We start from the raw sequence: 8893 nt of genomic DNA on the forward strand, positions 1-8893 counted from the left end.
AGGACAGATTTTGGTTCTTAAGATTCTGAAGCTGGTTATGGTCCCAGGATATATATTTTTGAATCTATATTGAAAATTTTATTGTCACTATGTACATATGACTTGCTTTGCCACAAAGCAGAAACATATTTGTATTGTCAATCTTCATATTCTTATTTTCTATCCTTGTGTCTCAAATGTACAGATGGGTTTGACAGCTAATTAAAGTGCAGGCTGAAAGAAAGTAAAACAAAGAGGGAGCCAGCACAAGAGCAAAACTGGGTTACATGTAAACTTAGTCTTCAGCCATGACTTCATTAGAATTATGCTGTAAACAACTGCACCAAGTAACCACAGACAATATTCACTATGTCAAGTAAATGTAGGCAGAGAGTCTTGTTTTAGAAGCTACTAAATAAATAACTTGACCCCAGTTGTACTGTAAAGAGCTTTCATTAGTTTTAATGTTATTTAATGGGTCAAAATTTTACATTGTATAACTGCTTATCGTGCTGGAGAGAATAAAACTGCAAATAGCCAGGTTTTCCACTCAAAACCAAAGCTTTAGTTCTTGGACCAGTCATCAAACCAGTAAAGATATTGCTGTCTTTCACTAGGCCTTGGATTACTGCAGATGCCTCAAGGTTTCACTGAATAACTATTAACTTGGTATCAGAGTGAGAAGTACAGAACAGATCCTCTGCTGGTGAGACTGAGATGTGTTTAATAGTAGCTCCTAAATGGGGGAGGAACTCCTTATTTTTCTCTGTTGCATCAAGCCACTCTACAAGGACAGACTTAAGACCACCACTCAGCAGACTGGTGCCTGTCTGCAAAAAAGCCAAATCCATAACCATACCATGGTGCCAATGTAAACATGTGTTCGTATATTTCTTATCATCATCAAAATTCTTACAAAGATGAATTTTGCCATCCCTGTGACCAGTTGCTGTGCAGTGTTTCTTTGGGTGACATACTACAAATGTAAAATTGTTTTTAGCATGTTTCTTATTTCTTTATGATGATAAAGTAAACCTTGATGTTGTTTTTTTATTTGAAAAAATAAAACAGTCAAGTAAAAGTCCCATACTGCAGCAACACATTCTCCCTCATTTCCAAAGGCAATGCATTTGGGTGACTGGTTTATATAATCCAGAACAAAGGACAACTCCTTAGCTTCTACTTCCTGACTTGAAGATTTTGGCAGTTTCACTGAAACCAGCTGAAATATTTCTGAAAGACAGAATCCTCAGCATGGGCAAGAGTAAAGAGGGCATGAAGTTTATGTCTAACTATGGAAGTCTTTATCAAAATGCCAACTATATAGTCCCACAGTTTAATTGTGCCATCAAAGGAACAAGGATATAGCTGTAGATGATTGTTGGGGTTGAGTTGGATTCCAGTCACCAGATTTCTGTGTCCTTGCAATATGTATGCACGTTCTTCTGGCACTGTGCTATGAACTTTAACAAAATCTCCAGAAACACGGAAGATGTGTTTAGAATCCGCTGAGAACACTGTTCTCCTGAAGGTCAGCTCGCTGCCACCACAACGAACCACACGGAGACTCGCCTTCACCACCATCTTCTCACAGTCGCAGGAACTCACCGATGAGCCCGAGATTCTTTAAAAGTCTCCTGTCCTGGAAGGACTTCTTCCTGGCTTCTCAGTGGGGATTATTCCCTGATTCCATGGACAGGAAAGTTCTTCCTGGCTCTCTCTGAAACCTCTGTGTTTTCTCTATTGGGTCCTACTTCTCCCACAGGAACTTCATAGTTGACTGTAACCCCCTTATTTAATCCATTCTGGCTACATGTACTGCCAACTCTACCCACCTCCTTGTTGGCACGATTTTGCAGAGGATAGTGTGGAACTTCACTGGCTTTTTTCGGAAACTTAAGCTCTCCTCAAACTGGCTCCTCCAAGACCTCTTTCTTCCCACTGCTTCTCTTCCTCCCTTGAATCCTTCACACCTCTACTTCCTGCACCCCTCTGCCCGCCCCTGCCTGACCTTGACTTTTCCCATTCCAGCCCATCAGTCATTTGAACTTAAGGTCTCCTTCCCTCCATTTGGGGCTCAAAGGACTCAGAAACCCCTGAAAGGAACCACCTGAGGCTGAGAAGAGAAGAAGAGTGATCTGGAAACACTCTTTTTTTGGATGTTTTGCCCACTCATGTAGACTTTGAGGTATCCAGGCAGCTGCTATGTGTCTCCTCAGTCATTTGCCTAAAACATAGCACACACCATCCATAAGATTACATCTCAGGGCAAAAGAAAATCTTAACAGTCTTCTCCATAAACATGAGTGAAAAGCATTAGCCTTCTTACTGAGTAGGTAATCTCAATTTTTCCACTTTTGTCAGACACGATTTGGGTAAAAATACAAAGTGATGAAAAGACAGAAACTATTTTATATCAAACACTAAGTCTGTAATACTATGTTTTACCGACTCAGCTAAAATTTAGAACAGAAGCTGTAAGATGTTTGCATCTGTTTGTATGCTTATGGCTATGTGTATGTATGTATGTTATGTATGTGTGATATTTTTCTACCTCTGAATGGTATTACCAAATTAATTTTTTTTCTGAAAGGTTTTATTATGCACGGAGGTGTGGGGGTTCAGTCCTTCTAGGCTGCTGCTTTCCTCAAGGCCGCCAGGAGGCTGCTGAGCTCCTCTCTCTTCCTCTTAGCATGTATGTGTCCCCACCCTGTCCTTGATGAACTTGAGGGCCAGCTTGTCCTTGGAGATCTTGTGCAGCTCTGTGGCACACTGCTTATAAGGGTTAAGACACACACCTCTTGGATCATGTCCCACATAACTTGGTGTGCTTGGTCAGGCGCACACAGTGGCAGCAGCTATACCTTGGCTCACTCACGTTTTTGGCCACCCTGTCACCCTTGCTGATGCCCGTGGCTGTGGGGCAGTGCGGAGCCATGGCCACTGCTCTTCAGTGGCTACTGTGGCAGAAGGCTTGCCAATTAATTTATTACATCCCCTAAAGACTTCGTATTCAAATTGGCTTAGAGATAATTAAGCACTTACAGAAAGTAAATAAAAACATAAATTGAATACAATAGTCTTAAAACTCCCAAAGGTGTGGGAATTAACCCAAATCCTTTGCAAGTTGACATGAGTTCATAAAATAGTTTATAAATAAAATTAGTTTAATACAACTATGGCTTCTGAGTTGTCCATATTAAGCATAATATGAGCATGTATTTTATATTTTTATTGCATTTGGGTTTACTAGTCGAATAGGCTAGTACTATATCTACTGGATATTCAAGATTATAAAAATGATAAATTCAAACAGAGAACAAATGTATAAGTAAAGATGCAGTAAACATTAATTACTTGATATCCATCACTTCATGTATGTCAAACATAGTAGTAAAACAGAAGACCCATGTATTTAACTTTTCAGGATTTTTGCTATTTTGATGTTTGCCTCACATGCATGTGCTGTAAAATAGTTAACCAGGAAATACGTTGAGCTGATGGATAGCTTTGCTTGGTGTTATGGATAGCTATGTTTGCTTAAGATAAAAATCTACATCATTTTAAGTAAGGTAAATACATTATATAGATAACTGAGATAGTTTTGCCACATTGAAAAATTACACTATCAGGAAACACGTGCCCCTATACATTGTGCAATAGTGCATTCATAAATTTGATAGTTGGTTATAGAACCCTGATATGTGACAGGTAATTCACAATTATCTACTTTCTAGTTTTCTCTGTAGAAGAAAAGTTACCGATGGTTAAATATTATAATCAATATACATAGTAAAACTAGTAAAATTAATAAGGGAAACAATTTTTAATGCAAATTATGTGAGGAAAATAGGACATGGTTTTGGTTTCTCTTCTTTTTATTGAGGTACATACAATAAAATGCAGAAATCCTAGGGTACAGCTCAATTAATTTTGACATGTGTATACTTATGTACCCATCGCCCAGGTCAAGATATGGAACATTATCACTAATTTTTCCGCCTTCACCTATTTTACCCATGTCCACCACCCTCCTGCCCTTAGGGTGGGTTTTTGATAAGGAAAAGTATACAAGGCAAGAACAATGGATTTGTCTATTTGACAAATCCAGAAGAAGACATAACTAGAAAGAGAAAGTTTTCTTGGATTATTGGTCTACCCTTAGCAAGGAATTGTAAGAAATCTTTTTCTTTTTTTAAACAGAGATTGTATGAATGATACAGATTTGTCATTACCCTTCCTGTTGATGGTATGTCTGGCATAATGTTATCAATAATAATTCTGGTTTTATGTTAAAATGTATGCCATAGAAATGGAATAAATTTCCTTATCAAGTGAATTCTTATCAGATCATTAACCACGGCTATTTTTAAGTCTTTTGTCATTTATAGACAGTTATTGTTTTACTCCAATTCTTCTTTGTAAACCTTTACCATAAGCTACAGGCAAATGCTCTATGATGGCACCACTCAACTAACTTTGAGATCGTATCATTGGATTAAGTGAGAATTTCCACAATTCAAGTGGAGACACTATGGATTCATAAAATTGCTAACCCAAGATCAAGCACAGCAAGAATTAATTACACAAGACCAATGAAATGATAAAGAGTGATGACTATTTTTGTTCGTAACATTGTTGCTTCTTTAATGTTCTACTTTCTGGATATAAGGAATGCCTTTCCTATTTGGCTTAAATTGTATATAATTTACAGTAGTTTAGTAGATTATACTTTTGTAAACAGAAATGAAACATTTATTTTTTCTCTCTGAGCCCTCCAAAGTTTGGAAACTCATTAAATATTCTTATTTCCACTGGAATCAATATAGCAATTTGCATATGTTCAATAAGTGTCTGTTCTCCTTATAACAGGATACAATTTGAAACATTGGTTATATTACCATGGCTTTGACTAGAATGTCATATTTGAGAATGATGCATAGTATCAGATATGGCTAGATGGTTTAAGGAACTAAGGTTGGCTTTGTGGAGTGAATGCCTGCAATTCCTATCGGGAAAAAAACACAACTTGCCTGGTACCTGGCTTACAGGGCTCCTGACCTTACAGGTGAGTAGGAAAGGCCATTTTCCGGGAGGAGCTAGACTTAAAATTTCTTGAGAATTGCAAGAGCAAAAGAATTCATCAAAATATATAAGTCCTGGTAACAAAGTCTGGTGACAAGTTCTTGGAATGTCATCTAGCTTTGAGAGACTTTTAGAAGTCTCATCTGAGATTCCTTATGAAAAGTTCCAGCAAAGCAACAGTTGAAACAAAAAAAGCCATGTGGTCAATTACCATTCTTGCTACACTTATGTAAATAATCAGGCCAAGCTGAATTAGCCTAGACTTATTTTGCAAACAAATTAGTCTTATTTTGATTATCTTTGATAGAAACAGGGGTGACGGTATAGAGAAAAAGTGTATTTCAATGAAAAACTAGTACACTCTGTGAAGTATTAGATTCTGTGCCTGTCCATCATCTTTCAGAGTTTGTTATCTGCCTATAAATGAGATGGATCCTCCTCAATTTTTCTAGATTCCTCCAATATATGGTTAAAACGTCCAAATTAACATTTTCAGTTTCTTCCACACACTGACTTGGAGTCACTGAGAACTGAAACTGCCCTTTTCCTGAAGCCCTGGACACTGACACTGGAAGACTTGATACAAATTTCAGTGACAACACAAGAGATCATTTATAGACAGCCTTCATGTTCCTGTGTGGGCCACTCAGAAAGTTCACCAGAGCACCCAGTGACATCCCCAGAGACATTCAAACTGCAAACCAGAAAAATCATCAGATTCCCATCCTCACTCCACCGTCTGAAGATGCTTGGAGCCCAACATCCAGAAGCTTTCTTTACTAACTTCCCTCTAGACTCAGAAGGTGGGTTTCCAGCCATTACTACTTTCTCTTTTATTTTCATAGACACTCCCCTCATTAAATGCTGACTGCTAGCACCATCCAGCAAATATCCTATCATACTAAGTCCTAAGAGACGGTGATTCAGGTGGTCCTTAATGAGCAAAAGGCAACCAAATAAGAAATGGACGTAGATTATTCAGAGGAAAGAAGAATGTCTCTTGCTTCCTTGAACAACAGAGGGAACTGGCGAAGATTCTTTCCTTGCCCAAACATGCGTCAGGCTCCTGAAACTTCTCCAAGGTCCACTTATATATATTCTTGTAAAATCCAGTTTTAGCAAGAACCCTGCTAAATCAGTGTAATTTAGCAAGAAGCTCCCGCAGCACCCTCAATATCTAATTGGGTTCCTCTTCCTCCACCTCCCCCAGGTGACATCTGATCATCCCAGCATGTCTTCAGCAAGAGTCCTGTTTTCTCCATTTAGCCAGAAACCCCCTTACCCTTGATGTTTCTCTTGGTAATTTTGCATCCACTGATCCCCACCCTACTCCTTGGCAATAAATTCTCAGTTGCCTCTGCTGTATTTAGAGTTGAGTCCAATCTCTCCTCCACTGCAGAATCTCATTACAGTGGTTCCCATGGCAAGTGCCGATCATGATGGTCCTGAATGAAGTCTGCCTTACTGTGCTTTAACAAGTGTCATTGGATAATTCTTTAATGCTCTACATATTCAATGACACATATATCTCAAGGCCTAGACCAAAGAACCCCTCCTCTAGGCAGCAACCTCAATTTCTTCAGAAAAGATATCTTCCTTCCTCGAATTCCCCCAGCCCTTCCTCTGTACCCCCCTCATCATGTCAATGCCCTTCTCTCTTGCGTTGCAGGTAGTCATGGATATCTGATATACTCACTGAATAGTGGGCTCTTTGAGGGGAGAGGCTCTGTTCCTCCCCTCAGGAGCACGTACAATGTGCCAGGTACATTTTCAGTAAAGTCATGGATAATACAAGTTCCCAACCCCATGGAGTGACATTTCCCTTTGGAAAGACAGATAGAAGATACACAAATGAACAACAAAGAATCAAATAGGACCAAGTACTATGCCTACCATTAAAACAGAGTGATGTTATTTCAAGCGATTAGGTAGATTCTTAACTTGGGTGTTCATAGGAGGCATCTCTGAAGATGTGACATTTAAGCTGAAATCTGAAAGTCAAAGAAATGCCAAGATGCAAATTCAAGTTAACGGCATTCCAGGTAACATGAGCAGTTAGAGCAAAGGGACAGAAAGAAGTAAGGGAAATCTAACACCTTAATTTAATGGGATGTTACATGTCAAATGTATTTCAATTATTTTAAAAAAAGAGAAATAAAGGAGAATCTGGAAGAGAAGGGGGTTGTCCCTGGAGCTAATGAAGTGTAAGCTTCCAGGGACCCTCAGAGATGCCTATAAAATCCTCTACTGATTGTCATTTTATCTCATTTGCCTAATCTAAGCCCCGATTGCCCACAGCCTATATAAGCTTCAGGTCCCCAAACTCAGGTCTGACCCTGGGCTGGAACATAGGGGAGGATAGAGGTTGAGGATGTGTTCAGAGAAGAATGCAGGGACCAGGCCTCAGAGTACATTGTGAACAAGGAAGCCTAAAGAGTTTGGATTTTATTCTAAGAGTAATTTGAATCCATTAGCAAGGTTATAGCTTAAGTGAGATATAACTGAAAAGAATTCTTCAAATCTGACTCTGACTTTTCTATGGAGAATGGACTGTAAGGAAGCAAGTGTATAAGCAGTGAGACTACTAGGAGGCCACTAGGAGAGATGATGGTGGCATGGACTAGTAGAAAGCACTGAAAATAATGAAAAGTGGTCAGAAGTGAAATGAAAACCTATGTCCACACAACCATCTACATGAATGTTTATGAGGACTTTGATTGTAATTGTCAAACCGGAAACAACTCAAGTGTCCCTCATCTGGGAAATGGATAAGCACGTGACAGCACATCCATTCAATGAAATACTACTCAGTAATAAAAAGGAACAAATTACTGGAATTTGAAATAAAATGGATGAATCTCAAATGCATTAAGTTAAATGAGGGAACTAAAAAGACTAAATAGCTTTTGCTTTTATGATTCCATTTATATGACTTTCTTGCATAGACAAAACTATAAGGACAGAAAACAGATTGGTGTTTGCCAGGGGCTGGGGATGGGAATGTGGTATGGGGGTAGTTTTTGGATCAGTGGGACTGCTCTCAATCTACTTTTTAAAATTTTATCAAATGTACATCACAGTGGCTCAACAGTCCCCTTCCCCCTGCCACCTGCCCCTTCCTACTCCCCTTCCCCTTGGTAACCACTAGTCACTTCTCAGCATCTATGAGTCTAATGCTGTTTTGTTCTGTTCGTTTTGCTTCTATATTCTACAGATAAGTGAAGTTATAGGGTATTTGTCTTTCTCCTGGCTTATCTCAATGAGCATAATACCCTCTAGATCCATCCATGTTGCTGCAAATGGGAGGATTTTTTTATGGCTCAATAATATTCCATTGTGTATATGTACCACCTGTTCCTTATCCATTCATCTATTGATGGACACTTAAATTGCTTCCATATCTTGGCTATTGTAAACAGTGTGGTGATAAACATAGGGTTACATATATGTCTTTGAATCAGGGATTTTGTTTTCTTTGGATAAATTCCTAGGAGTGGAATTCCTGGGTCAAGTGGTATTTCCATTTTTAGTTTTTTGAGGAACCTCCATATTGCTTCCCATAATGGTTGAATTAATTTACATTTACATCAACAGTGTAGGAGAGGCCCTCTTTCTCCACACCCTCACCAGCATTTGTTGTTCCTTGTCTTTTAGACGTTGGCCATTCTAACTGGTGTGAGGTGATATCTCATTGTGGTTTTAATTTGCATTTCCCTGATGATTAGTGATGTGGAGCATCTTTTCATGTGCCTGTTGGCCATCTGAATTTCTTCTTTGGAGAAGTGTCTGTTCAGGTCATCTGTGCATTTTTTGATCGAGTTATTTGTTT

General features: G+C 38.9%; 2 pseudogenes; both read right to left on the reverse strand.

The window, feature by feature from the left end:
* Nucleotides 1–443: 443 nt before the first annotated feature.
* LOC118931193 (WD repeat-containing protein 75-like) lies at nt 444–3013 on the reverse strand (annotated as a pseudogene).
* On the reverse strand, nt 2601–2917 carry LOC118931194 (60S ribosomal protein L36-like; annotated as a pseudogene).
* Nucleotides 3014–8893: the final 5880 nt, after the last annotated feature.

The sequence above is a fragment of the Manis pentadactyla genome, chromosome 4 (genome assembly GCF_030020395.1).
Source record: "Manis pentadactyla isolate mManPen7 chromosome 4, mManPen7.hap1, whole genome shotgun sequence".
NCBI classification, from domain to species: Eukaryota; Metazoa; Chordata; class Mammalia; order Pholidota; family Manidae; genus Manis; species Manis pentadactyla.